The sequence below is a fragment of the Suncus etruscus genome, chromosome 4 (assembly GCF_024139225.1).
Source record: "Suncus etruscus isolate mSunEtr1 chromosome 4, mSunEtr1.pri.cur, whole genome shotgun sequence".
NCBI lineage: Eukaryota > Metazoa > Chordata > Mammalia > Eulipotyphla > Soricidae > Suncus > Suncus etruscus.
The window spans coordinates 45,680,674-45,708,094 of record NC_064851.1 but is presented as its reverse complement, the minus strand read 5'-3'; the positions used below and the strand labels follow the sequence as shown (position 1 = coordinate 45,708,094).

Below are 27,421 nucleotides of genomic sequence, written 5' to 3'. Positions count from 1 at the left end.
TGTCAGAAGGGTGATGTGCCGAAGTCATAACAAGGTTGAAAGGGAGGCACATATCACACAGGCGTGTGAAAACCCGATCATCATGCTTATGAACCAGAAAAGGATCTGTCTTAGGGTTTTAAGGTAAGTGGGGAGATGAGGCAAAGGTAAAGGTTTTCTGGCAGGAGCTAGATGTGAACTTGCTTTGTTTGAATTCTGTAGGTAGGTTCTAAAGCAGCAAGCTTTTCTTTTTTTTTGGGGGGGAGGGGGTGTCAAGGCAAATGCCTTCCCTCCATGCTATCTCTCCGGTCCCAAAAGCAGCAAGCTTTCCTTAACAATTTTCCCAGATGTGGGTACAGAGAAAGAAAAAAAAAATATTGGGGCTTGAAGCTGCCAGAAAATTAAAAAGAAAAAAGATGGGGCCGGAGAGATAGCATGGAGGTAAGGCGTTTGCCTTTCATGCAGGAGAATCCCGGCGTTCCATAAGGTCCCCCGTGCCTGCCAAGAGCAATTTCTGAGCCTGGAGCCAGGAATAACCCCTGAGCACTGCCGGGTGTGACCCAAAAACCACAGGGAAAAAAAAAAAAAAAGAAGTCATGCTCTGTATTACACAGCTACTGCCTTTTCAGATTATGTTTCTTGTCCTCTGCCTTCTCCAGTCCCTCTGCTCTACAAGGACAGACTCTTCATTAGTCCCTTGGTAAAACCCAATTAAAAGGATTTCTAAGCCTGCTTCCTAGTAACCTATTATTGTTGGGGAGAAAAAGCCTCACCATTCTGATTTATCTCAGTTAAATGTATGGCCATTAATTCTGTGGGAGCTTTAGGGCACTTAGCAAACCCATGATTTTCAGACAGTCCGTTCCTCCTTCCACATTCTCCTCAGTCCTTTGTTTCTCTACACTCTGCCTCTCCACTCATGACTTACTTCTTTTGTCTCTGAGTACAAGGAAATAATCCCAACTTTCAGAAACTCATCATCTCTTCTACTCGACCCGACCCTATTTGGAGGTCTGTCTGTACTCCTCTGGCACAGGACTGTATCTTTTGTGTGCTAAATTCCAAACTCCTCTTCTCAAGAAATTTACTCTACCTCATTCTCTCTCTCTCTCTCTCTCTCTCTCTCTCTCTCTCTCTCTCTCTCTCTCTCTCTCTCTCTCTCTCTCTCTCTCTCTCTCTCTCTCTCTCTCTCTCTCTGTCTTTTCTCTTTGGCTTTTTTTGGGCCACACCCAGCACATCTCAGGGGTTACTTCTAGCTCTAGGCTCAGAAATCACTCCTGGCAGGCTCAGGGGACCATATAGGATGATGGGAATAGAACTATGGTCTGTCCTGGGTTTGCCTAGCCCTAGTGCAAAGCAAACACCCTACTGCTATGCTATCTCCCCGGCCCTTCTTCCTCACTCTCTTCTTTATTTTTTTTTTTGGCAGCGCTCAGGGGTTACTCCTGGCTCTACGCTCAGAAATCACTCCTGGCAGGCTCGGGACTATATGAGATGCTGAGATTCGAACCACCGACCTTCTGCATGCAAAGCAAATGCCTTACGTCCATGCTATCTCTCCAGCCCCCTCAGTCTCTTCTTAATCCTACATCTCTTTCTCCTTTTTCAGATTACTCTAATTAAAAACAAGTATTTTTTGGTCAATCTCCTTTTGACTCTTACAGATAGTGACTATTCTATTTTGGAACTCCCCTTTGTAGAATAACTTCTCAAAGGAGCCTTTATTATACTAATATATCAATACTTGTCTGTATGATTTTCCGTTCCTCTCTTTTCATTTTTCTGAACTCATTCCAATCAAGTTTCTCCTCACTTACTCCCTATGAATGTTGCTTAAGACCTCCTGATACTAAATAAAATGACCAGTTCTCAGACCTTACAGAAAAGCATTCACTCCTTGTAATTTTTCATTTGGCTCTCCTGTTTTCACAGGCTTCTTTCCTAGTGTCCTTGGCTTCTCCCACCTGGAAGTTGCCTTGCTTCTCTACAATTTACACGCATCGCACTAGTGATCTTGTTCTGTCTCAAGGATTTGAGTTTTGTCTAGGCACTAACAAGACCCACACAATTACCACTGGTGGATCTGTAACAGACCCTTTTCCACTCTTTTTTTTTGCTTTATTTTTGGGCCACACCCGGCGGTGCTCAGGGGTTACTCCTGGCTGTCTGCTCAGAAATAGTTCCTGGCAGGCACGGGGGACCATATGGGACACCGGGATTCTAACCAACCACCTTTGGTCCTGGATAGGCTGCTTGCAAGGCAAACACCATTGTGCTATCTCTCCGGGCCCACCACTCTTACTATGGATCATCAGATCATGCTGTTTAAATTACAGGCAATGCTTTACAGAGAAAACCCCCAAATAAAACTACATGGTTTACTTGTCCCAAAATACTTCTCAACTTTTTACATGATTTATGAAAACACTAGTGGCTGCATGTGATTTCCTGTCCCTAAGCAACCTACCAACACCTGTAAGGTCTGAATGCATGAGATTATAGTGGAATTGTTCTCGGAACAAAGACAAAGGAGCAGAACACAGGAGGACCAATTTGTGGGGTTGATTGCTGGGTGTCGTCTTACAGCTTGGTATACTCTTAATTCCAGACTCCTATAGGAATGAAGTGGTAGCACTTCATGCTTCACATCTTCACTTGGCAGGACAGTATGCATTTAACATCAAATTTGAACTCCTGCTCTTTCTCCTTCAACCTGTCTGAGGTCTTCCTCCTCTCCATTGATTTCCTATCTCCCAGGAGCTGCATCATCCTATTTAACGTTTTTCTTTAATATTATTTGTTACATGTTGCAATCAGTTGCTTCCATCCTCCACCAATATGTAACATCCATAAGGCCGGAATTTTGGTCTGATTTGTACCAGTCTTTAGTCTTTCTCAATTAAAACCATATCTGGGAAACTCAATTTATCTTTGTTGAATAAAGAGACAACTAAAGCAGAGGACCACCATTTTTTAGTTTACTCAGAAATCACCCAAGTCTTTCGGACTGACTTGAAAAATCAATTTAAGTTGTGTTCCTCTTAGGTTTAAAACCTGTGTATGAATTAGGGGAGGGGTAGGTAGGAAGGAATAGTCAGAAGGGTGTGTGTGTGTGTGTGTGTGTGTGTGTGTGTGTGTGTGTGTGTGTGTGTGTGTGTGTGTGTGTGTGCTAACCTGTCTGTGAATTAGGAGAGGGGCAGGCAGCAGGAAGGAATAGTCAGGTGTGTGTGTGGGGGGGGCTGACCCTGGACAGACCCGGTTCGATCCCCGGCATCCCATATGGTCCCCAGAGCCTGCCAGGAGCGATTTCTGAGCGCAAAGCCAGGAGTAACCTGAGCACGGCCAGTGTAGCCCAAAAACCAAAAGAAAAAAAAAGAAAAGGTGTGTGTGTGTGTGTGTGTGTGTGTGTGTGTGTGTGTGTGTGTGTGTGTGTGTGAAGAGCAAGTAAAGGCTTGTTGGGGAAGCAAAATGAGTTCTAAAAGGCTTGGAGTTTTGAAGGTATCAGGTGAAAAGGTGGCTTTAGGTGACTAACAGCCACCAAAGACAAGTCTTCCGTGGGCCAGTCACTGAGATCAAGAGCTGCTCTCTGGCCCTGGGGCGCCTTTTCCCCTTATTTGGACTTCAAACGCGGAAGAAAGACACCACACCCAGTGTCGTGCCGCACTCAGTGGGGAGCAGTGCCACATCCCAGGTCTGCTGGCTCCAGCACTGAATATCTAATACAGTCATGTTTTTCTTCTTTGGCTTGCCCTTGAGTCGGGGTGGGTCAGGAAAAGCTATTTGCAAACAATACAAAGTCAAAACGTCAGTTTTTTTTTTTTTTTTTTTTTTTTTTTTTTTTTTTTTTGTAAAAGCACAGCGGAAAAAGAGTGTGAGATTGTCCAAGGTCCAAGGCGCAGAGAATTGGCTGGGTGGCTGGGTGGGGGAAAGTCTGCAAAGCTCATTCCACTAAGGGACGCACCAGTTGGGAGAAATCTTGGGCTTGCCCAGACGGCTCCTTCCTAGGCCACACCCGTGTCCGTGCACAAGGCGGGGAGTCCAGAGGAGGAGCCCCAAAGCTTGCTCAGAATTTGCAACACATGGGGGCCAGAGAGATAGCATGGAGGTAAGGCGTTTGCCTTGCATGCAGAAGGACAGTGGTTTGAATCTCAGTATCCCATATAGTTCCTCCCGCGCCTGCCAGGAGCGATTTCTGAGCATAGAGCCAGGAGTAATCCCTGAGCGCTGCCGGGTGTGACCCCCCAAAAACCAACAACCAACAGAAAACAAACAAACAAAAAAGGAATTTGCAACATATTGGAGAAATTGAACAGCGGTAGGGCGTTTGCCTTGCATGCAGCTGATCCAGGAGGGACGGTGGTTCGAATCCCGGCCTCCCATAAGGTCCCCAGGTGCCGGCCAGGAGCGATTTCTGAGCGCAGAGCCAAGGAGGAACCCCTGAGCGCCGCCGGATGTGACCCTAAACCCAAAATAACCCATAATAATAATAATAATAATTATTATTATTATTAATACTAATAATAAATGAAATTGCAAGCACCAGTAGGGGCAAAGGAAGCAAGCAGCGGCGGGCCAGAACCGGGGTGGCAGATGGCGTGCGTGCATGCATGCAGGCAGGCAGCGCGGGGCGAGAGCCCGAAAGCGCGCGTGGGGTCGGGCCGGCGAGGTCGGTCGGGGCTCCCCGCCTTCCCCCGCCGCCTCTCGAAGCTGCAGGCGCGGCCGGATTTGCGTCGGCGAGGAGGAGGCGCGACTCCCCCTGCTGGCGGCGAGCGGGCGGCGGCGGCGGCGGCGGCGGTGACAGCCGGGCTCGGGGCGGCGGGCGGGCGGGCCGGGCCGGGGCGGAGCGGGGGAGTGGGCGGGCGGGAGGCCGGGGCGGGGAGGCGGCGGCCTGGGCTCGGGCCCGCCTCCGACTGCGGCGCGGCGCGGCGCGGCGGGGCGATGTGTGATTGCCATGGCGAGGAGGCTCTGTCCGGGGGCCTGGCTCCGCAAGCCCTACTCCCTGCAGGTAGGCCGGCTGTGCTCCCCGCGCGCCCGCCGTCCCGGGGACCCTCTACCTGGCTGGCGGGCTGGCGGTGCGCCCTCTCCTCCCCTCTCCTCTCCTCCCCGGCCCGGCCCGGCCCGGCCAGGCGCGCCCGGCTGCACCGCTCCCCGCGGCTCGGAACCAGGCAATTGGGCTTTCTCTCTCATGCCCAGCAACCGCCTTTGCATCCTGACACCCCGCAGCGGCGATCGGGGTGCTTCCGAGCGCCCTGCGTGGAAGCCCGAAGCTGGGCGCAGCTGGCCCGGGACTGTGCCCGTGCGCGCTCGGCTCCCCGTGGCTCTGCGCTCTTCCTCCTCCACCCGTCGGCTCACCCCCAGGGGTGCTGGGTCTCCTCGCCTAGGTGGGAGGCGAGTGGGCGACTCGAACCTCCATCTTTTAGAGCACCGCAGGCTTTGGGGGGCACATTTGCATGCCCCCCGTGCACCCCTTTTTCTCCCCGAACCCCCCGTGCACCCCTTTTTCTCCCCGAACCCCGATTTGGTTCCTTCCTTCTTTCCTTCTTTCCTCCTGGCTCGTGTCTTTTTCTCCATCCAGGCAACAGGGATTCGTGCACCAGGGAGGCCAGATGCCCGAGCTGAAGGAAGGTGTTGGGGGGGCACATGCATGGCATGTTTGCTTTCTCCCCAGGCAAACCAGGCGGGATTAGGAGTGGGGGGGACATAGTGTGCAACGCGGCTGGCAGAGCCCCCCCCCTCACCCCCCAGCAACGCCAGCACCATTCGCAGGCGTGTCATGTGGACGGTGCGCGTGTTAATTTTTCATGATTTTTCCCGCATCGCCCTCTGTGCCGCCGCTGTCAGTCTGGTCTTCGAACCCCGCTTCTCTCTGCCCCTCTTAGACGGTCGGTCACCAGGGGGACCCAGTAGATCCCGGGAGGAGGAGCAGAGAGCAAATCCATCACTCCCACCTCTTGCTCCCGCGTGCATCCCGTAGAGGAGACATGGCCACACACACATCGGTCGTCTTCCTTCTGAGGGCCATTCCGTTATAATTTCGTGCATGCGGATCTGACAGGTGTTGGTAGGTTGCTTTGGGACAGGGATTCACACGCAGCCGCTGGTGATTTCATAAATCATGTTTAAAAAAAAAAGTTGAGAATCATTATGGAACAAGTGTATCATGCGGTTTTATTTGGGATTTTTTTGATGTAAATCTTTGGCCTGTAACTTAAAAGCGTGATTTGACTATCTGAGGTCAGAGTGGAACAGTGCCTGTTGCAGATCCACCAGTGGAAATTGTGCCTTTTGGAAGTTGCTGTAGCGAAGTTGGAAATTCAGCCCAGCTGAAAAGGGAGAGTCCAAGCGGGTGTTAGGCATCTGCCTTGCACGCAGATTACCCCAGTTCAATCCTGGGCCCAGCATTGCATGCAGTTCTCAAAGCGTCAAAGGGAGTGATCCCAGAATACAGAAACAGCAGCACCACCGGTTGTAGCCCAGCACCCCCCTGCACCCAAAAAGGAATTCAACCCAGTCTGGTTGCCTCTTTATGTCCTTTATGGGAGGCGGGAGGAGGGTTGTATTTCCAGCTCAATTCCCACACATACAGCTATTTGATTATTTGAATACTACAATTATTTAGCTAATTATGTTGAATTTTAATGGATTTTAGGGCAGGCTTTATTTAATTTATTTTTAAGTATAATAGTTACAATAGTATGATTTATGAATCTTATGTACACATTACTCCATACCACACCAAAGTGCCCAAGACTTCTGTCACTATACTTCTATCTCCTCTAGTCTGGGCAGGCTTTGCTTACTTCTGACTTTGTGTTCAGGGATCCCTCTTGGCTAGGCTGGGGAATGATATATGGTACTGGAGATCGAACTAGGGTTAGGTATGTGCAAGGCAAATGCCTTAATTTCTGTATTATTTCTTTGGCCCTGACTCATCTTAGTTGTCCTACAGCACACTATCTCAGTTCAACCTGCCTTTTAGGTTTTATTTAATTTGTTTTGGAGCTACATCCATCCCCAGCATTGCTGGGGGGGGGGGGAATCTTGGAGTGCCAGTGATTTTACATTTTACAAGGGCCACCCTCATGCAGAGTTTGTGCTGACCTGTTGAGCTGTTTCTCTGGCCCTAACTAGTTTGTTGTTGTTGTTGTTGTTTATAAACACTTGGATATTGGGGCTGAAGCAGTAGTAAAGAGGAAGGGCACTTCAACCTCTTGCACTCAATAAGGTTCCCTAAGAATTTACAGGAGTAATCCCTGAGCACCACTAGGTGTGACCCGCCTCCAAACAAAAACTAAAACAAGCCAAGAAAAACAAACACTAATTTTACTCAAGTGCTGCATTTTCTTTGTCTTCTTACCGCTTTATCTTCTGCTTTTTATACTGCTTTTGCCACTAGATACTTAAACTTTGAAATTACATATATAAACAGAACTTTATTTTGAGAATAAAGGTTTTGCATTTTTTTGGAGGGAATTTGAAGGGGAACCACATACTGCGGTGTTAGGTCACACCCTGCCTTTATCCAAAACAAAGGCTTTCCCCAACTTTCTTTTTCTTTCACCAAGCCCTTTGATTTATAAAAGTTCACCTGAATAGGTACTTTTTTTTTTTTTTGATAGGTACTTTTGTCTTTCACTCGACCTTCCTCCTTCTGGTGAATTTATACTGGTTTAATAAAGAAAGGCCAGTCTGGCTTGGCACACAGATATACCATGGGGCAAGAAGCAAACTTGACTCATGACTCTCCTGACTGGCTTGGTTTATTAATTCTTCGCAGCTACCCTTCTTCAGACCTGTCCACCTGGGGTTGGATATTTCACACTGCAGTGCTTGGGGCTACTCTGGCTCTGTAATTGGGGTTGCTCTTCCTAGAGATGAGGGAGACCTTGTGGTGCTTGCTGGAAGTTGGAATAGGGTCTCCTGCATACAAGGCGAGCACCATAACCCCTGTGTAATTTCTCTGGACCCAGAGATGAGTTTTGTCATTTCTGGGTCTGACTTGGAAAAGTGACTTGGGAAAAGTTTCTTAACTTTTCCTTTCCATAGTTCTTACCATTTTTTTCTAGGATATCACATGAACTAGATGAAGTTTTGTGATACTTGTTTAGTGATACCTTTACTACATTTAAAAATAGAAAAGCAGGACCGGAGAGATAGCATGGAGGTATGGCATTTGCTGTGCATGCAGAAGGACGGTAGTTCGAATCTTGGCATCCTCTGAGCGCTGCTGGTTATGACCCAAAAACCAAATAAAAAGAAAAGAAAAAAAAAGAAAATCATTGTTTTTTCATTTGTTTGTTTTTGAGCCACACTCATTGATGGTCAGGGATTACTCCTGGCTGTTCACTAAGGGATTAATTCCTGGATTTCTCAGGAGGGAGACCATGGAGACCATTGAAATCTGGGTCAGCTATGTTCAAGTCAAGTGCCCCACCAGCTCTACTATAATTTTGAAGGGTGCTGCACTTGGCGATGCTCAGGAGTTACTCTGCGCAGTGCTCAAAGGACATATGGATACTAGGGATTGAACCTGGGTCGACCAGCAAGGCAAACACCCTTTTACTATCACTTCAGTATATATTGGTATAGGTATATGATCAACTTATCATATTTACGTAAATGTTAAATCACTGACACATGAAAAGTCAATGAGGTAGAAAAGATTCTAAGGGAGCTAAACAAATAACAGTAATCCTGATGGATCTAAATGTAAGGGAGACTGCCTGCCAGGAGCGATTTCTGAGCACAAAGCCCTGAGTGCCACCAGGGGTGACCCCAAAACCAAAAATAAATAAATAAATAAAATAAATGTAAGGGAGAAAACCATAACCAAATATAATAGGACATCTCAGAAGTAAGACAACAGTAAACACTATAAAGCAAAAATATTAGAAGAGAAAAAAAAATTTTTAGAAGAGAAATTTTTTTTAAATTTTCTGTAGGTTGTTCTTGGGTCAGTGGTCAGGGGTTCTTCCTGTAGTTTTTGGGAGAGTGGGAAATATGCCATAAAGGCAATGCCCATCACTGCTGAGTGGGGCCTATCATTTTGGGGACCATCACAGGGCCTCAGTACAAACCAGGCCATCTGCTCTATCACTTGAGCCATATCCCTGAATCAGTTTCTTTCAAAGGTGATCTGCTCTAGATGTTTGTTTACATGAAAGGAAAACAATATTGATTTGACCCCTCAAGAGTTAACTTTTTTTGTTTGATTGTTTTGTTTTTTTGGGCCACACCTGTTGACCCTCGGATTACTCCTAGCTATGCGCTCCTTGCTTGGGGAGATCATATGGGATTCCAGGGGATCAAACCTCAATCCTTCCTAGGGTAGCACTTGCAAGGCAGACACCTTAACTCTAGCACCACTGCTCTGGCCCCAAGAGTTAACATTTTTTGTTGTTGTTGTTGTTAGTTTTTGTCTGTACCCAGCTCCATATCCTTTCCATTAATGTATTTTATTTTATTACTGTGCTGGGGGTCAAATTGAGAGCCTCACAATTAAAGAGGCATATACTGATTCACTTTCTTGTTTCTTCTGCCTTCCCCACCCCAAGTGGCAAATCTCAGTTATCATTTTTTTTTTAGTTATCATTATTTAATCCAAATCCTTCAGTCTATGTGTGGTGCTGAGGATCTAACCCAGGGTCATACATATATAAGGCAAATTACTCCCCCAGGCAACTGTATCTATCCTCAGGGATTAGTGCTGGCTCTGTGCTCAGAAATCACTTTTTGGCATTGTCTAGGGGACTTATATGGAATGTCCAAGGTTGATTATGGGTCATTTGCATGCAAAGCGAGCACCCTACCTGCTGTACTATCTCTTCGGCCCTATAAGGATATATTTTTTAGATATAATCACAGTACTCTTATCATGGTAATGAAATCAGTAACAAATCTATTTTTAAAAACCTCTCTTCTATGGGGCTGGAGTGATAGCTCAGCAGAAGGATGTTTGCCTTGAAGTAGCTGATCCAGGACAGACCTGGATTTGATCCCTGGTGTCCCATATGGTCCCCCAAGCCAGGAGCTATTTCTGAGTGCATAGCCAGGAATAACCTCTGAGCGTCACCAGGTGTGGCCCAAAAACAAAAAACAAAAACAAACCAAACAAAAAAAAACACCCCTCTCTTCTAGGTATGCATAAATCTAGGAGGACAGACTGCATTTGGTTTATCAAATTCATGTTATTTGAGAGGGTCCTTTGGTAAAAACAAAAAACAAACCCCAAACAGCTCTGACTTGGTCATTTTGTTCATGGGGGAAATTCTCCATTCAAGGAAAGCTGATTCTCATTTTACGTTTTTTTGGGGGAATGACTTAGGAAGGAGATGTCTGGTTTAAGTAACATTTTCATGTAAATGTATTACTTAAGGTGAAGCTGTAATTAGTGTACAAGAATAAAAGATTGGGTTGGGAGTGAAGACTACAAAAGGAATTGGATTTCAGAGATAGTGAGGAGAGGTGAAGGGCTCAGCAAGGAAAAAGTGAAGCTGCAGAAATCAGCTTTTTTATAGTTGCTATTTTACTCATCTGGATGGGGTAGAAAAAGGAGTTATATTCTGAGGTATATAGTCCTCAGAATTTGCAAGTTCCTTCTCTAAAAATTTTCCCCTTATTTTTTTTTCTTTACAAGTTATTTCATTTTATGAATGTTACTTTTATTAGAGGGGACATGTGGGCTATCCTTGGTGGTGCATAAGGGTTTCTCCTTCTGTGCTTAGGGTGCTCTGATGACTGTGTGGACATTGAAGCAGGTTTGATTATGTGCAAGATAAGCGCCTTCACCCCTGATAGAGCTCTTCATTCTGTCACCATAAACCACTTACCATTTGGTTTTGGTTTATATGACTAATTTAGAACAGGTGTTTCTAAATGGAAAGTAGATTAATTGTTGCCCAGAACTGGGAGGGTTGGGGGAGGAAAGTATACAGGTTTATTTGCTGGGGTCATATTTTACCATTGATCCTAGTGACATTTTTTTTTCAACTTTGTAACTATATTTGAGAACCTTTAAATTGTACACTAAATCCTTTGTGTGATCTGTGAATTCTGTTTTAACAGAACTGTAATAGAAAATGTGAGATAGAGGGCTTGGGGGGAAAGGGCTTGAATTGCTCCATCACTGCAGAGCTCTATCTGCCGCAGAATTCATCAAGGCCAGCTTTTGGTCAGTCAGGGAGTGCTTTTTCTCCTGAGAGGAATGCAGATGTATGTCTTCGTGGCCTCTTGGAGCCAGAAGGTCTGGCAATAGATAACCAATGAATGTTTGCCCGGGCAACATTTCTACACCATGATCATGTACTACCATTCCATCCTTTCGGTTTCTTACCTGGAATTCGTACTTTCTGAGTTAGCTAAATATGGCACATTGAACAGATTAGAATCTAGACTGAACTCTGAAACTAGGTGTTGAACAGCCCAGTCCCTTGTAAGGCACTGTTTTCCTTCCATACTTCATGATGGTGATACTACTTGTGTTCTGTGGGGTGTGGGAAGCTAGAATGATACCTCCATTTGTCTTTTTTTTTATTTTTTATTTTTGATCACACCCTGTGGCACTCAGGAGTTATTCCTGGGTCTCTGCTCAGAAATCGCTCTTGGCAGGTCTTGAGGGACCATATGGGATGCTGGGATTCGAACCACCGTTGGTCCTGGGTCGGCTGCTTACAAGGCAAATGCCCTACCGCTGCGCTATCTCTCGGCCCCATTTGTCTTTATTTTTAAATAGTGTGTTTTCTACAAATTAGGATCTGCTTTGTTTAAGGTTTACTCAGAGTCTGAGTAAGTCTGATACACAACAGTGTATAATTTGTTGGTCTTAGTTTAGAATGCCTTTCCCCTTCTCACTATCATTAAGTCTTAAAGAAATGGAAGTTAAGACAGCTAGGGTAATTCTCTATACTTAGGTGATACACATTTTCCATTTTAGTCATCTGTCTGCTTGTTCCCTGGGAAAAACTGGTGTAGTGGTATCATAATGGGATATTAAGTTTGAGATACACCACTATTTCTGGAAGTTTCCATTTATTTTTGTTTGTTTGTTTGTTTGTTTGTTTTTTGGCCATACCCAGTGGAGTTCAGTTACTCCTGGCTCTGTGCTCTGAAATTACTACTGGCAGGCTCAGGGGATCAAATCCAGGATGGCCTCTTGCAAGGCAAATGCCCTACCCTGTGCTACCTGTGCTCTGATCACTTTGACTGCAAAAGTTTTAAGTTTCTTGAGACGTCCTCTTCTGAATGGTTGCTGTAGCAGTTTCAATGTCTCAAGTTGGGTGTCATGAATGAATAGGTAGGTGGTATTCTCATTAGGGTGTTGGCAGTGCTTCACATTTCTCATTGCCTCACTCTATCTTTTATATATATATCTTTTTTTTTTGGGGGGGGTCACACCCGTTTGATGCTCAGGGGTTACTCCTGGCTAAGTGCTCAGAAATTGCCCCTGGCTTGGGGGGACCATATGGGACGCCGGGAGATCGAACCGCGGTCCCGATCTTTTCTTGGCTAGCGCTTGCAAGGCAGACACCTTACCTCTAGCGCCACCTCGCCGGCCCCTAATATATTTTTTTATTTAAGTACCATGATTACAAACATGATTATAGTTGAGTTACAGTCACAAACAGAACACCCCTCTTCACCAGTGTAACATACCCCCATCCCAATGCCCCCTCCCCCCTTCCCATCCTCTGCCTGTATTTGAGACAGGCATTCTACAACAGTTATTTTAAGTTCAGTTAATTTTTTTTTCTTAAAGGATAAGGGTTAAAAAAATAGTAAAGGTGTGACAGTGGCGATTGCCGTTGTTTGCACAGGCCCAGAAAAATATGGGGAAAACAGGAAAAAAATTCTTAGCCTGATTGCAAGAAGGCCTCACCCCAGAAGTTTATTGGCATAAGACCTACTCTGGGCTCCAGGCATACCAGTCTGTCCAACCCGTGGTCCCCGTGAAACTTTTTCACACTTTAGCTGTTGTTGGTCTCTCACTTTTTTTTTTTTTTTTTTTTGGTTTTTCGGGCCACACCCGTTTGATGCTCAGGGGTTACTCCTGGCTAAGCGCTCAGAAATTGCCCCTGGCTTGGGGGGACCATATGGGACACCGGGGGAGTGAACCACGGTCCTTCCTTGGCTAGCGCTTGCAAGGCGTCAGACACCTTACCTCTAGCGCCACCTCACCGGCCCGGTCTCATTTTTTAATCTTATATTAGTTCTATTTCTCAGAGATTACTGCTGTAGAAGCTTTAGTTTAGTTTTTACATTTTATTACTTGATGTCGATATATATATATGTACATATATATTTTTATTTGTTTTGTTTTGTTTTTGAGCCACATCCAGCAGCGCTCAAGGGGTTACTCCTGGCTCTAAGCTCAGAAATTGCTCCTGGCAGGCTCGGGGGACCATACGTGATGTCCGTCCAGTCCAGGGTTGGACCTTGCGCAAGGCAAATGCCCTACCGCTGTGCTATTGCTCTGGCCCCATTGATGTGGATATTTTGTGGGGTTTAATGCCAGGTAAGGTTTTTAATAACAGATGAATAAGAGTAATTGCCTAATTAGCAATATGGCTCCATGCCCATTCTTCGTCTCTAGGCTTGTTTCAAATCAAAAGATAATTAGAGGGACTGGAGTGATAACACAGCGGGTAGGACATTTGCCTTGTATGTGGTCAACCTGGGTTTGATTCTGTCATTTCAATGCTCCAGTTCTTTGTGTTTTCTTCTTGGACCACATCCACCCACAGGTGGTTATCACTTTTAAAAACAATGTGATACCAATCTGTTGAATGCCATCTTTTTGCATTGATTGAAAAAATAAATAGCTCACTTTGTGCTTTTTTGTTTTGTTTGTTTTGGGGTGTACCTAGTGGTGATCAGGAGTTACTCCTGACTGTCCTCAGGGATCACTCACGGTGAGTTTTGAAGGATCATATAGGGTGCTGGGGATCAAATCTGTGTCAACTGCATGCAAAGCAAACCCACTGCCCACTGTGCTATCTTTCCAGCTTGACTAGTTTCAGTTTAAATGTATCTTTTTAGACATTATAATATCTTATGAACATTTTTCCTTTAAAATGTATTAATTTATAAAGTAGATGATTTAAGGGCAGGAGCGATAGCACAGTGGTAGGGCGTTTGCCTTGCACACGGCCTGACGGACCCGGGTTCGATCCCGGGCACCCCATATAATCCCCAGGCTCCCCATATGGAGCCTGCCAGGAGCCATTTCTGAGCACAGAGCCAGGAGTCACTCCTGAGCACTGCCAGGTGTGGCCCCAAAACAAAACAAAATAACAACAACAACAACAACAAAAAAAAACCCCAACAACAACAAAATACCCAAAAAACTATAAAGTAACTATAGTGTAGGGTTATTCCTGGGGCTGTGCTCAGGGATCACTCATGGTGGTATTTGGGGGACCATATGTAGTGCCAGGATTAAACCTGGGTAGAATTTACTCTCTATACTATCTTTTTTGATCTGAGTTTGACTCATAGAATCTAACATATGGAGGTAGAGTCAGCTTTCTGTGATTGGTGATTGGCTTATTTCACATAGCATAATCTCAAGGTTCACCCAGGTTGTAGCAAATATCAAAATTCCCTCTCATATTTTTATTTATTAATTAGCTTATGACATGATTTATGACCAAGGAGACAGGTCAGTAATGCAAAAAACAAAGGGGTTTATTGGAAATACCAGCATACTGACTCCCATCCAATTTACATTCTTACTTTTATACTAAGTTTAGAGAATTTTAGACAAGGCTAGGTGTCCGCTCTGGGGATTGGCTACACGTTGTTACATCATTGCTTACAGGGCGCTAGGAGATTGGTCAGCCCTAATAAGGACTTTAATGGAGGTTGCAAGCAGGATATAAACAGAAAGTGGAGATTGCCAGCAGAATGTAAACAGAAAGTTGGCCTAGGGGTAGAGGATGGGCATGTAGGAATGAATTCAGGTGCCTGCTAGATAGATTTACCGCATGCATTCCATTTGGGTGCCCATAGGTCCCTGTTGCTAGTCCCCAGGTGCAATTACATTGTTTCCTGCATTCCTTAGTTTATGACTATGCTGGTGTATGTCCATAAAGTTTCAGGAACTGGCTATGTTCCTGGGCCTGCTCCCAGTCCTCTGCAGCTTGTCTGTCGTGGAAGTGCTTAAGTCTAAGCGAAACAGCAGTTAATTCTAAACTTACATTCTAATATTCTCCTCTGACACATTCATCAGTTGATGGAGATTTAGGTTTCTTCTACCTCCCAGCTTGTAGTAAACATGGAATTGCTGATATCTCTTGAGATATTGCTCTCTCTCTCTCTTCCTCCCCCCCTTCTCTCTCTCATGTATATCCAGGCATAGAGGATTGCTTTGTCATATTGTCATTCTGTTTTTTAGTGTTCTGAGGAACCTTTATACTGCTTTCAGCATGCTTATACCATTCCACAATCCCAGTAACATTGTCCACATACTCTATATCTTCATCACAGTTTTTGCTTAGTTTTGTTAAGATTTTTTGGGCTATATCCCAGTGACACTCAGGGATTACTCTTGGCTATGTGCTCAGAAGTTGCTCCTGGCCTGGGGGACCATATGGGATGCCGGGGGATCGAACCGTAGTCCATCCTAGGCTAGCGCGGGCAAGGCCTTACGGCTTGCACCACCTGTTATTTTGTTTTCTTTTTTTGTTTTGTTTTGTTTTGTTTTTGGGTCACATCCAGCAGCGCTCAGGGCTACTCCTGGCTCTATGCTCAGAAATCATTCCTGGCAGGCTCGTGGGACTGTATGGGATGCCGGAATTCGAACCATCATCCTTCTGCATGCAAGGCAAATGCTCAACCTCCTGCTATATCTCCGGCCCCCTTGTTTTCTATTTTATTTTTTATTTATCTTTGTGATGACCCTAACAGATTCAAAGTGCTATCTCCTTGTGGTTTTGATTGGCATCTTTCTGTTTGCTAATGAAATTGAGCACCTTTTTTGGTTTTTGGGCCACACCCTGCGATGCTCAGGGGTTACTCCTGGCTGTCTGCTCAGAAATAGCTCCTGGCAGGCACGGGGGACTATATGGGACACCGCGATTCGAACCAACTACCTTTGGTCCTGGATCAGCTGCTTACAAGGCAAACGCCGCTGTGCTATCTCTCCGGGCCCAAAATTGAGCACCTTTTCATGAGCTTGTTGGCTGTCATTTGTAGAAAGTTCCTTCTTGATTTATTGCTTTAGATTTACATTTATTCAAGAAGTTACAGGTTATTATAAACAGGTTTTCTTGTATCAAAGAACAGAGTAATCACATTTTAAAGTATTCATGTGAGTGAGATTTATAGTGCACTAGACAGCCTTTTGAATTAATAATTATCACATCAACTTCAGACTTACTGACTGTTAGTCATGTACTGGTTGCCCTCAGAGCAGGGACAACAAACCTTGCCCATACTTTCATTTCTTGAAAATTAGAAATTATTTATTTTAAATTTAAAATATTAACTAAGACACCACCTTTGTAACCTTGGTTGGATCCTAGATTATCAAAATAATCAAACTATTTTTTTGTTGTTTTGTTTTTTTGTTTTTTGAGGGCAACACCTGGCAGTGCTTGGATTACTCCTGGCTTTGCACTCAGAAATCACTCCTGGCAGGCTCCAGGGACCACATATAGCAGGGGTCCTCAAACTTTTTAAACAGGGGGCCAGTTAACTGTCCTTCAGACTATTGGAGGGCCAGATTATAGTAAAAACAAAAATTATGAACAAATTTCTATGCACACTGCATTTATCTTATTTAGAAGTGAAGAAACACGGGGCCGGGTAGGTGGCGCTGGAGGTAAGGTGTCTGCCTTTCAAGCGCTAGCCAAGGAAGGACCACGGTTCGATCCCCCGGCGTCCCATATGGTCCCCCCAAGCCAGGGGCGATTTCTGAGCACATAGCCAGGAGTAACCCCTGAGAGTCAAACGGGTGTGGCCCAAAAACCAAAAAAAAAAAGAAGTGAAGAAACAAAATGGGAATAAATATAATATGTGGCCCGCGGGCCGTAGTTTGAGGACCATTGACATATAGGATGCCGGGGATTGAACCCAGGACTGTCCCTGGGTTGGCTGCAGAAAGGCAACTGCCTACTGCTGTGCTATCTCTCCAGCTCCAGTTTATTTAAAAAAAATTTTTTTTTTTGTCTTTGTTTTTGGTCCACACCTGGCAGTGCTCAGGAGTTACTCCTGGCTGTCTGCTCAGAAATAGCTCCTGGCAGGCACGGGGGACCATATGGGACACTGGGATTCTAACCAACCACCTTTGGTCCTGGATCAGCTGCTTGCAAGGCAAACACCACTGTGCTTTTTCTCTGGGCCCTTATTTTAAAAAAAATTTTTTTTTTGGTTTTTGGGCCACACCTGCTGGCGCTCCTGGCTCTGAGATCAGAAATTGTTCCTGGCAGGGGACCATATGGGATGCTGGGGATTAAACCCGGGTCTGTCCCAGTCAGCTGCGTGCAAGGCAAACGCCGCTATGCTATGCTATCTTTCCGGCCCCCAGGAGCGACTTCTGAGTACAGAGCTAGGAGTAACTCCTGAGCACTACCAGGTGTTACCCAAAAACAAACAAACAAACAAACAAACAAAACCAAAAAAAATAGGAAGAAGAAGAAAAGAAAAAAGAGAAAAGGAAAGAGGAGCTAGGGATGTGGTTTAATTTGTAGAGTAGACGACTTATAGGTGTCAATGCCTAGATTTGATCCCAGATGATCTTGTGTTCATGCTCTAATATTCTCTCAACTTCTATATGTATGTATGTATAAGAATATGTGATATACTTATGTATGCTCTCATCTAATAAAGCCAAAAAAAAAAAAAAAGACAAGTGGTAAGTCTTGCCTGCACTAGCCTAGGATGGACCGCATTTCGATATTGTCTCCCAAGCCAGGAGCGATTTCTGAGCGCGTAGCCAGGAGTAACCCCTGAGCATCACCGGGTGTGGCCCAAAAACAAAACAAAACAAAACAAAACAAAAAAGACAGAAAATAAGTTGTTTCTAAGTGTCTTTATTTTGGAAAAAAAAAAGTTGATGGGGGCAGCCCAATGAATGATATTGGAAGACACCAGAGATAAATGCAGCATAGTTGGTAGGGTGGGGACAATGTAGTTTTGGGGACCAGACCCAGGGCCTCATGTTCGATCCTTGTCCTTGTAATAGGCAATGGGGAGCTCACACTGCACCACTTCCAGGCCCTGATACTCTTACAGAATCTGCCAGCATTTCTGTATGGCTTCACATGTTGTTTGGACATGGGGAGAGGTTGTGCTTAGACCTTTCCAGCAGTGATTGGGGGCCACTCCAGGTGATTCTAGGCCTGGTGCAGGTTTATTGGCTTAGTGATAGGGTCTCTTCTGCAGTGTTGTTCAGGCCTAGGTATGCTGGGGGGTAGGGGTTCACCAGGGGAACACTTTCTGCTTACACAGCCATTTGATGCTCTGGATCATTCCATGGCTTCTCACATGAAAGGCATGTGCTACAGCCCTTTGAATTATTTCCCTGGTCCCATATAGTTCTGGCTTATGTTCTGTACCGTGTATAGTTGATTTGCTGGAATGACAATGCAGTACAGAATTACTTCGCCAGGACATGGCATCTCAATTAAAATGCAGAACCTTATGCAAAAGGAATGTCAGAATCTGATTCTTGTCTGCCTTCCTGTCTCTATCTGTGCATAACTTAACTCAAATCATGAACGTTGCCAGTTAGTCCCCTAGGAACTTCTTCCTTGCTCTTTTTCCGCCTGATATTTTCCATCCTACCTCTTCACTTATAAGGTTGTTCGTTTTCATTGTTAGCGTACATGTTGTAGCCCTTCCCTCTTACTTCCTTTTACCTGAACTTTCTTTTGAGATGTTAATCCTACCTGGATGATCAGACCCGCCCACACCTGGGATAGGGCTATTTTAAATAAAGAATAAAAAAAGAGTCTGCCTATGGGGAGGCAAGAGAGAAGAAAGAGGCAGAGAAGAGAGGCAGCAAAAAACAGAGTCAAGAAACAGTAGAGAGCTCGTGAGAGAAAGACATGTTAGGCAGAGAGACAAATGGCGGAGAAAGGCCATGGAATCAAAGGGAGTTTACTTTGATGAAACTTTCAAAATTTGGTGTGTCTTTTGGGTAGTCTTGTCTTAGATTAGGTCTTTCAGTTTTTCTCTTAAGACTGGTTTTGTGTCTGTGAAGTTTCTGAGCTGTTTTTTGTCTGTGAAACCATGTATTCTTCCATCAAACCGGAAAGTGAGTTTTGCTGGGTATAGTATTCTGGGTGAAGCATTCATTTCATTCAGTCTTGTCACAATATCCCACCACTGCTTTCTGGCATTGAGCGTTTCTGGTGACAGGTCTGCTGTAAATCTCAGGGAAGCTTGCTTGAACATGATTTCCCCTTTTGATCTTGCTGTTTTCAGAATTCTGTCTCTATCTGTGGGATTTGTCATTGTGACTAGGATGTGTCTTGGGGTGGTTTTTCTGGGGTCTCTTTTGGTTGGTACTCTTCGGGCATGCAGGATTTGATCACATATATTCTTTAGCTCTGGAAGTTTCTCTTTAATGATGTTCTTGACCATTGATTCTTCCTGGAAATTTTCTTCCTGGGTCTCTGGGACTCCAATGATTCTTAAGTTGTTTCTGTTGATCTTATCATAGACTTCTATTTTCGTCTGTTCCCATTCTTTGACTAATTTTTCCATTGTCTGCTCATTTGCTTTAAGTTTTTTTGTCCAATCTCTCCTGCTGTATGGAATTGTTATGTATCTCATCTTCCACAGCACCAAGTCTATTCTCAGCTTCTGATACCCTGTCCCAGAGCTTATCCATTTTGTCATTCACTTCGTTTACTGACTTTTTCAGTCCTGTTAGTTGACATGTTATTTCAGTTTGGAGTTTTGTCATTTCTGCCTTCATATTTTCTTGGTTCTTATTAGTGTTCTGTTCAACTCGATCCATGGTTTCTTGGAGTCTGTTGAGCACCTTCCATATTGCTAGTCTAAAGTCCTTATCTGAGAGGTTGATTAGTTGTTCAGTCATTATCTGGTCCTCAGAATTGTCATCTTCATTCTCTATGTCTGATGCTGGCCTGCGTTGTTTCCCCATTGTCACACTTGTATTGTGGGTTTTTCTACGTGTTGTGGTGGTATTCATTGTCTATATGATGTAGGCAGCACACTCCTCTGGCTCCTCCCTTTCTGGATGGGCTGACTTGCCTCTAAGGGAGGGGAGTCCTCCTTGGATGAAGCCTCACACTGGGTCAAATCTTAGGCCCAAGCATGCAACAGAGAAGACAGTCCAGAGAGAAATGTGTGCTTCTGTGATATAGCGCCGTTCTTAGTGTGATTTTTCCTTCTTGTTGCAATGGAGTTCTTTCCTTAGAAAGAGTGCACGGCCGCGTAGCGGAGCGGAGCGGCCGTGCTCCTCTGAGCCTCTTTTTGCCCCACTCGCAAGAGTTTCACGCAAGAGGACAGTAGACAGACATAGACAGGTCACACTCACAGTCTTTCACAGTTGAGCCCCACTGGGCCGGTGTACTTTCGCGGATTTTCCCCGCCTGGTGTCACACACAGGGAGCCGGGTTTTGCAAAGCTTAGCCGGTTTTTATGCTCTGAAGTCCCTCCCTGAAAATGGCGTCTGGGCGAGCGAGGTTTCTGGAGCCTCTTTTTGCCCCACTCGCAAGAGTTTCACGCAAGAGGACAGTAGACAGACATAGACAGGTCACACTCACAGTCTTTAACAGTTGAGCCCCACTGGGCCGGTGTACTTTCGCGGATTTTCCCCGCCTGGTGTCACACACAGGGAGCCCGGGACTCGGATTTCAACTCTGCATCCCACATGATCCCCTGAGCCGCAGAGGTTATTCCTGAGTGTAGGGGGCCCCTGGGAACTGGACTTCCCACTTTGATGAAACTTTAACTGACTGAATTATTTCTCCATTCTACCCTTCTTCATCAGACCTATCTGTCTGAGGGGTTAGAAACATGGTGCCTGGGGTGGCCTGACCCAACACGTGAACTATATATTTTATATTTTTATTCTACACGTCATGACTTTTTTTTTTTTAAGTGTTTGGGTCACACCCAGTGACACTCAGAGGTACTCAGGAGTTACTCCTGGCTCTATGCTTAGAAATCACTCCTGGCAGGCTTGGGGGATGGACCATATAGGATGTGGATCATATGGGATGCCCGGGATCGAACCCAGGTCAGTCTTGAGTTGGTTGGGTGTAAGGCAAATGTCCCATCACTGTGCTATCGCTATGGTCCTCCACTTTCCATATTTATACAGGAAGTGGAGGAGTCTCCCCAGCACTCCCAGCCCTCCCAGTGGTTTTTCAGCTTGCACAATGATGAGGATTACCTGGGCCACCCTGGTGGACCTTTAGAACTATTCAGGAAAATACTCAAAAGCCTCCAGGGTTACACTTGACATTGCTTGTGGGAACTTTTGATGCTCAGGAGGGACCATGATGTGGGACTTTCCTCTTTTAAACCCAAGTAATCAGCTTTCTTGAATTACAAGAACAATGTCTCATTATGTTTCTCCCAATGTTTTATAGTTGCAACGCCAATTTTCTGTTGTTTAGTTATTTAGGTTCTTAGAACTTGTTTCACTTGTCATCCATCTTAGACAGCCTTTTCTAAGAACTTGTGCTTTTTTTCCTATAAGGTTTTTCCCTCTCTTTCCCACTGTCAGCAGGGACTTTTACATGGAGAATTGATAACTTTTTCATTTTGTTTATTCAACCATGTTTTCATAGTTGAATCTTAAAAAATGAAAGCTATGCATAGCTTATTATTACAACTAATTTTACCATAAAGGGATATCTCCTCTATAAAACTGAGGCCCACTGACTGCAGAATGTGCTTGTTTTTCTCGTCAGGAGAACAAAATTAGCCTACCCTAGGCAAATGCCTCTTGGTATTAAGCAAATTGATATGGGGATTTGTTTCTTCCCAGATCCAACTCATCTTTCTGCCCGTAGGAAAGAAAACATGATATTCACATATTTCCTTTAATAAGTGCTGTTGGAGGACTTCTATAAATCATGCTTGCTTTTTTTTTTAAATATAACTTTGTTTGGGTGCCCCATTCAGCAATGCTCAGGGGCTACTTCTGGCTCTGTGCTCAGGCAATCACTCCTGGCAGGGGTTAGGGGACTATATGTGGTACCAGTCACTGAACCCAGGTGAGTCACATGTGAGGCTAGTGCCCTATTCACTGTATTGTCCTGTGCTTTGCCCTGCTCTTTAATGTAACTACTAAAAATAAAAAACGTTTAGTTTTAGTTTTTATTTTTGGGCCATACCCAGTTACTTTTGGCTCTGTGCTAGAAATTACTCCTGGCAGGCTTGGGGGACTATCTGGGGTGTTGGGGATTGAACCTGGGTCGGTCTTGGGTGTACCATGAGCCAGGCAAATAAATGTCCTACCTGCTGTGCTATCGCTCTGGCCCAAGTTTCATCTTTGGATCCTGTATCCCAATAACCAAGTTATGGTTTTAGATCACCGTGATCCAGAGGACTTCTTTTGGAATGGTTACCTGCTTGTGCTCAGCTTTAAGACAGACATTTCCTTTGATATATGCACAAGAATTCCACCACCCATCCCCAAATCCAATGAACTGAGCTGGTTTTGAGGGGCTGAGCACTTATAGAAAACAGGAGTCTAAACACTTTTGGTCAGTTTTTAAATTTACAGGGTCTTAGATTTTATATTTTGAGACCAAATACATCAAAATTAGTTCTGACCTAGGGCCTGAGTGATAGATAGCACAGTGGCAGGGCGTTAACCTTGAAGACCCAGTACAGACCCGTGTTTAGTCCCTGGCATCCTTTATGGTTCCCCGAGCCTGCCAGGAGAGATCTCTGAGCACAGAGCTAGAAGTAATCTCTGAGTGCCACTGAGTGTGCCCCACCCCCCAAAAAAAGTTTTGACCTAAGATGAAGGGCACTTTTATTTTTAGCACCTTTCTAAAATAGGATTCTATAAATATTCAGCCATTCAGAGTCCATGCCTGTGGTAGGGTCAGTTTCTTCTTTCTAAGCTAGCGTTATGACCCCTGGCTTCTCAAGGTTCTGAGGCTCAAAACAGCTCAGTCCTTTCTTTTAATCTCATGCTCTATCAATTCCTTATCATCAGGTTCTACTAAATTTGCTTGATATTTGAAATGTTGCTCCTTTTGTGAGCTGTATGTCTTCTTATTGTTATTATTTTTAGGGAGTTTCTATTTGCCTTTCAACTTTTATTTGATATAATATATCTTTATCATAACCTCATCATTTGCATATTCTTCAAAGAGTATATGCACTAGTCTATAGAATCTACTTCTTTATTATTTATTTATTTTTTATTAATATCTTTATTTTAGCATTATGGTTACAAACATGTTTGTAGTTGAGTTTCAGTCATAAAAAGTACACCCGGGGCTGAAGAGAAAGCATGGAAGTAAGGTGTTTGCCTTGCATGCAGAAGGACGGTGGTTCGAATCGTGGCATCTCTGTAGGTCATTTGCCTTGCATTCAGCCAATCCAGACGGATGGTTCAAATCCCAGCATCCCATATGGTCCCCCAAGCCTGCCAGGAGCGATTTCTGAGCATAGAGCCAGGAGTAACCCCTGAGCACTTCCTGGTGTGACCCAAAAACCAAAAAAAAAAAAAAAAAAAAAAAAACACTCCTTCACCAGTGCAACTTTCCAGCCACCAATGACCCTCATCTTCCTCTTCCCCGAACCCCTGCTTGTCTTCGAGACAGGCATTCTTTTGCTCTCACTCACTACCATTGTCATGATAGCTGTTGGTGGAGTTATTTCTCTAACTGCACTCACCAATCTTTGAGAATTCACCTCTTTAACCAAAAAGAAACTCCATTCTTCAGTTGTCTTTGCTACTAGATACTTTTGTAGGTTACCATATAGTTTCTTCCTGGGATTTTCACTTTTTTCTTAGGAATCTCAGACTGTATCTTTACCGCCCTGCTATTTGCCATTATTTAAATCATTTTTTGTTTGTTTTTGGGTCACACCCAGTGGCACACAGAGTTTACTTCTGTTTGTGCACTCGGAAATCACTCCTGGAAGGCTTAGGGAACCATGTGGGATGCTGGGGATTGAACCTGGTCAGCTTCACGCAAGGCAAATGCTACCACCCTGACCTCATAAAAATTTTTTTTCTTTTAGTTTTTGGGTCACACTTGGCAGCACTCAGGGGTTACTCCTGGCTCTGTGTTTAGAAATCGCTCCTGGCAGGCTCAGGGGACCATATGGGATGCTGGGATTTGAACCATCCGTCTGGATTGGCTGCATGCAAGGCAAATGACCTACAGCTGTGCTATTCTCTGACCCTGAAAATATTTTTCTTTAAAGAACCTTGGTTTACAAAGTTAATGATAGTTGGGTTTTAGGCATATAATATTTCAACACCAGTCCTGCCACCAGAGTCGATTCCCATCACTATTGTTCTGTCATTCCCCATCCCCCAACTTCTTGTCATCCACTTTTGACAGGCACTTTTCAAAGTCTGGTGGTTGTAGCTTAGATCTCCTGTTTTCAGTACTGAGTTTGTGTTTTGGGTTTATAGCTATACTTATATGTCATTGTTTTATAGGACATATCCTGAATGGGTGTGTGGATAGTAAACTTTCTGAGTTATAAATCTAAAACTTCTAAAATTGTACCTTAGTATTTGTACTTGTGGGTGTGGAGTTTTGGGCTGAAAAGAATTATCTTTTGAAAATATAAAGATGTGATTCCATAATCTCTTAACATCTCTTCTTGCTGACACACTGGTTTGGACTCCCTCCTTTGGTGTGTGACCTGTTTTTCTGGTTCAGGGTCTGTTTTCTATGCTTCTTTTAAAATTCCATGAGGAAATATATAAATGTGAGTCTTTAATCAGTTTTATCCTTTGCATTGAAAACACTTTTCAAAAGCTTTTCTGCTGAGCTCCATTAACCTTAAACATTTTTTTATTAAAGTAACAGTGGATTATAATATTATATAAGTTTCAGCTGCACAACATTATAATCTGACATCTGTATATACTTATGATCACCACCAGAGATCTAATTTCCATAACTTTCCATAGAATTGACCAACTATTTTTGTTTCATGCAGCCTTTAGCCCCCTTACCCTCTGGTAACCATCACTCTGTTCTTTGAGTCTCTGCATTTATTTTTGAGTTGTCTTGTGTGTTTGCTTTGTTTCTTTGCTTCCACAAATGAAAGAAATCTCATATTTGTCTTTCTCCAATTGACCTATTTTACTTAGTACAATACCCTCAAGGTCTATACTTGTTGCTGCCAATTACATGTTCCATCATTTTTTATAGATGAGTAGTATTTGATGTATACATCTTTTTTTTGTTGTTGTTTTTGGGCCACACTCGGCAGCACTCAAGGGTTACTCCTGGCTCTGCATCAGAAATCACTCTCGTCAGGCTCGGTGGACCATATGGAATGCCAGGGATAGAACAAGGGTCAATCCTGGGTCATCCATGTGCAAGGCAAATGCTCTATGTACTGAGCTATCCCTCCAGCCCTGTATACTACGTTATATCCGCTTATCTTTCCAGGAGCATTTAGCTTAGTCTATATCTGGATTTTTACAAACTGCTGCAATAAAATGCACATACAGCTTTTGGGTTAGCTTTTTTTTTTTTTTTTTTTTTTGGTTTTTGGGTCACACCCGGCAATGCTCAGAGGTTAATCCTGGCTTTACGCTCAGAAATCGCTCCTGGCAGGCTCAGGGGACCATATGGGGTGCTGGGATTCGAATCACCATCGGTCCTGAAATCAGCATGCAAGGCAAATGCCCTACAGCTGTGCTATCTCTGCAGCCCCAGTTAGCATTTTTTATTTTCAGATAAATATTCAAAAGTGATTTACTCAAAATATGTTATTAATTTTGTTAAGAATTAAGAATCAGGGGCCGGAGAGATAGCATGGAGGTAAGGTGTTTGCCTTTCATGCCGGACTTCGGTAATTCGAATCCCGTAGTCCCATATGGTCCCCAGAGCCTGCCAGGGGCGATTTCTGAGCCTAGAACCAGGAGTGACCTCTGAGCACTGCCTGGTGTGACCTGATAACCAATATATATCTGAAAAAAAAAAACAAAATAAAATAAAATAAAATAAAAATAAAGAATTAAGAATCTGGGGCCGGAGAGATAGCATGGAGGTAAGGCGTTTGCCTCTCATGCTGAAGGATGGTGTTTCGAATCTTGGTATCCCATATGGTCCCCTGAGCCTGCAGGGGCGATTTCTGAGCGTAGAGCCAGGAGTAACCCCTGAGCGCTGCCGGGTGTGAACCAAAAGTCAAAAAAAAAAAGAAGAAGAAGGAGGAGGAGGAGGAGGAGGAGGAGGAGGAGGAGGAGGAGGAGGGGGAGGAGGAGGAGGAGGAGGAGGAGGAGGAAGAGGAAGAGGAAGAAGAAGAAGAAGAGGAGAAGAAGAAGAAGAAGAAGAAGAGGAAGAAGAAGAAGAAGAAGAAGAAGAGAAGAAGAAGAAGAAGAAGAAGAAGAAGAAGAAGAAGAAGAAGAAGAAGAAGAAGAAGAGAAGAAGAAGAAGAAAGAAGAAGAAGAGGAAGAAGAAGAAGAAGAAGAAGAAGAAGAAGAAGAAGAAGAAGAAGAAGAAGAAGAAGAAGAAGAAGAAGAATCTGAGGCCAGAGAGATAGCACATTTGTGACCCAGAATCCAAATAAAATAATAAAATAAAATAGGGACTGGAGAAATAGCATGGAGATAGGGTGTTTGCCTTGTATGCGGACGGATGGTGGTTCAATCCCAGCATCCCATATGGCCCCCTCTACCTGCCTGGAGCGATTTCTAAGCACAGAGCCAGGAGTAACCCCAGAGGGCTGCTGGGTGTGACCCTCCCCCCCCAAAAAATCTATCTTTGTTCCCCTACTGGCCATGCTAATTTATATTCCATCAGTAGTTTGCAAGGGTTCCCTTTGCTCCACATTGTTTTGCCAGTTTATTATTTACCTTTTTGATAATGGTGATCTCAACAGGTATTTGGTTCTTCTCTTTGTTGTTTATTGTTCCAATACTTAAGGGCATCTTTCTGTGCCTATTGGACATCTATATGTCTTACTGGGTGAATTATTTACTTAGATCATCTGCCATTTTTGGAATCTGGCTTTTTGTTGTTGTTGTTGAGTTTTAATCTTTTGGATATTAATCAGAAAAAATATTTTGGATATTAACCCCTCGTTGAATGATTTGAATATACTCTCTCCCATTCACTTGACTGCTTTTTTGTTTTCAGTAGTTTTTTTTTTTTTTTTTTTTTTTTTTTGGTTTTTGGGCCACACCCGGTAACGCTCAGGGGTTACTCCTGGCTATGCCCTCAGAAGTTGCTCCTGGCTTGGGGGACCATATGGGACACCGGGGGATCGAACCGCGGTCCGTCCAAGGCTAGCGCAGGTAAGGCTTACC

At 44.3% G+C, this 27,421-nt stretch overlaps 1 long non-coding RNA gene and 1 other non-coding gene across 2 annotated transcripts; one reads left to right on the top strand and one right to left on the bottom strand.

The window, feature by feature from the left end:
• LOC126008062 (small nucleolar RNA U13) lies at nt 1-105 on the bottom strand. The gene has a single exon (XR_007495481.1). It is a non-coding gene; the product is annotated as a small nucleolar RNA U13 (small nucleolar RNA).
• A 4,801-nt stretch (nt 106-4,906) lies between these two features.
• On the top strand, nt 4,907-5,978 carry LOC126006809 (uncharacterized). Its single transcript, XR_007494880.1, has 3 exons — nt 4,907-4,984; nt 5,555-5,604; nt 5,859-5,978. It is a non-coding gene; the product is annotated as an uncharacterized LOC126006809 (long non-coding RNA).
• Nucleotides 5,979-27,421: the final 21,443 nt, after the last annotated feature.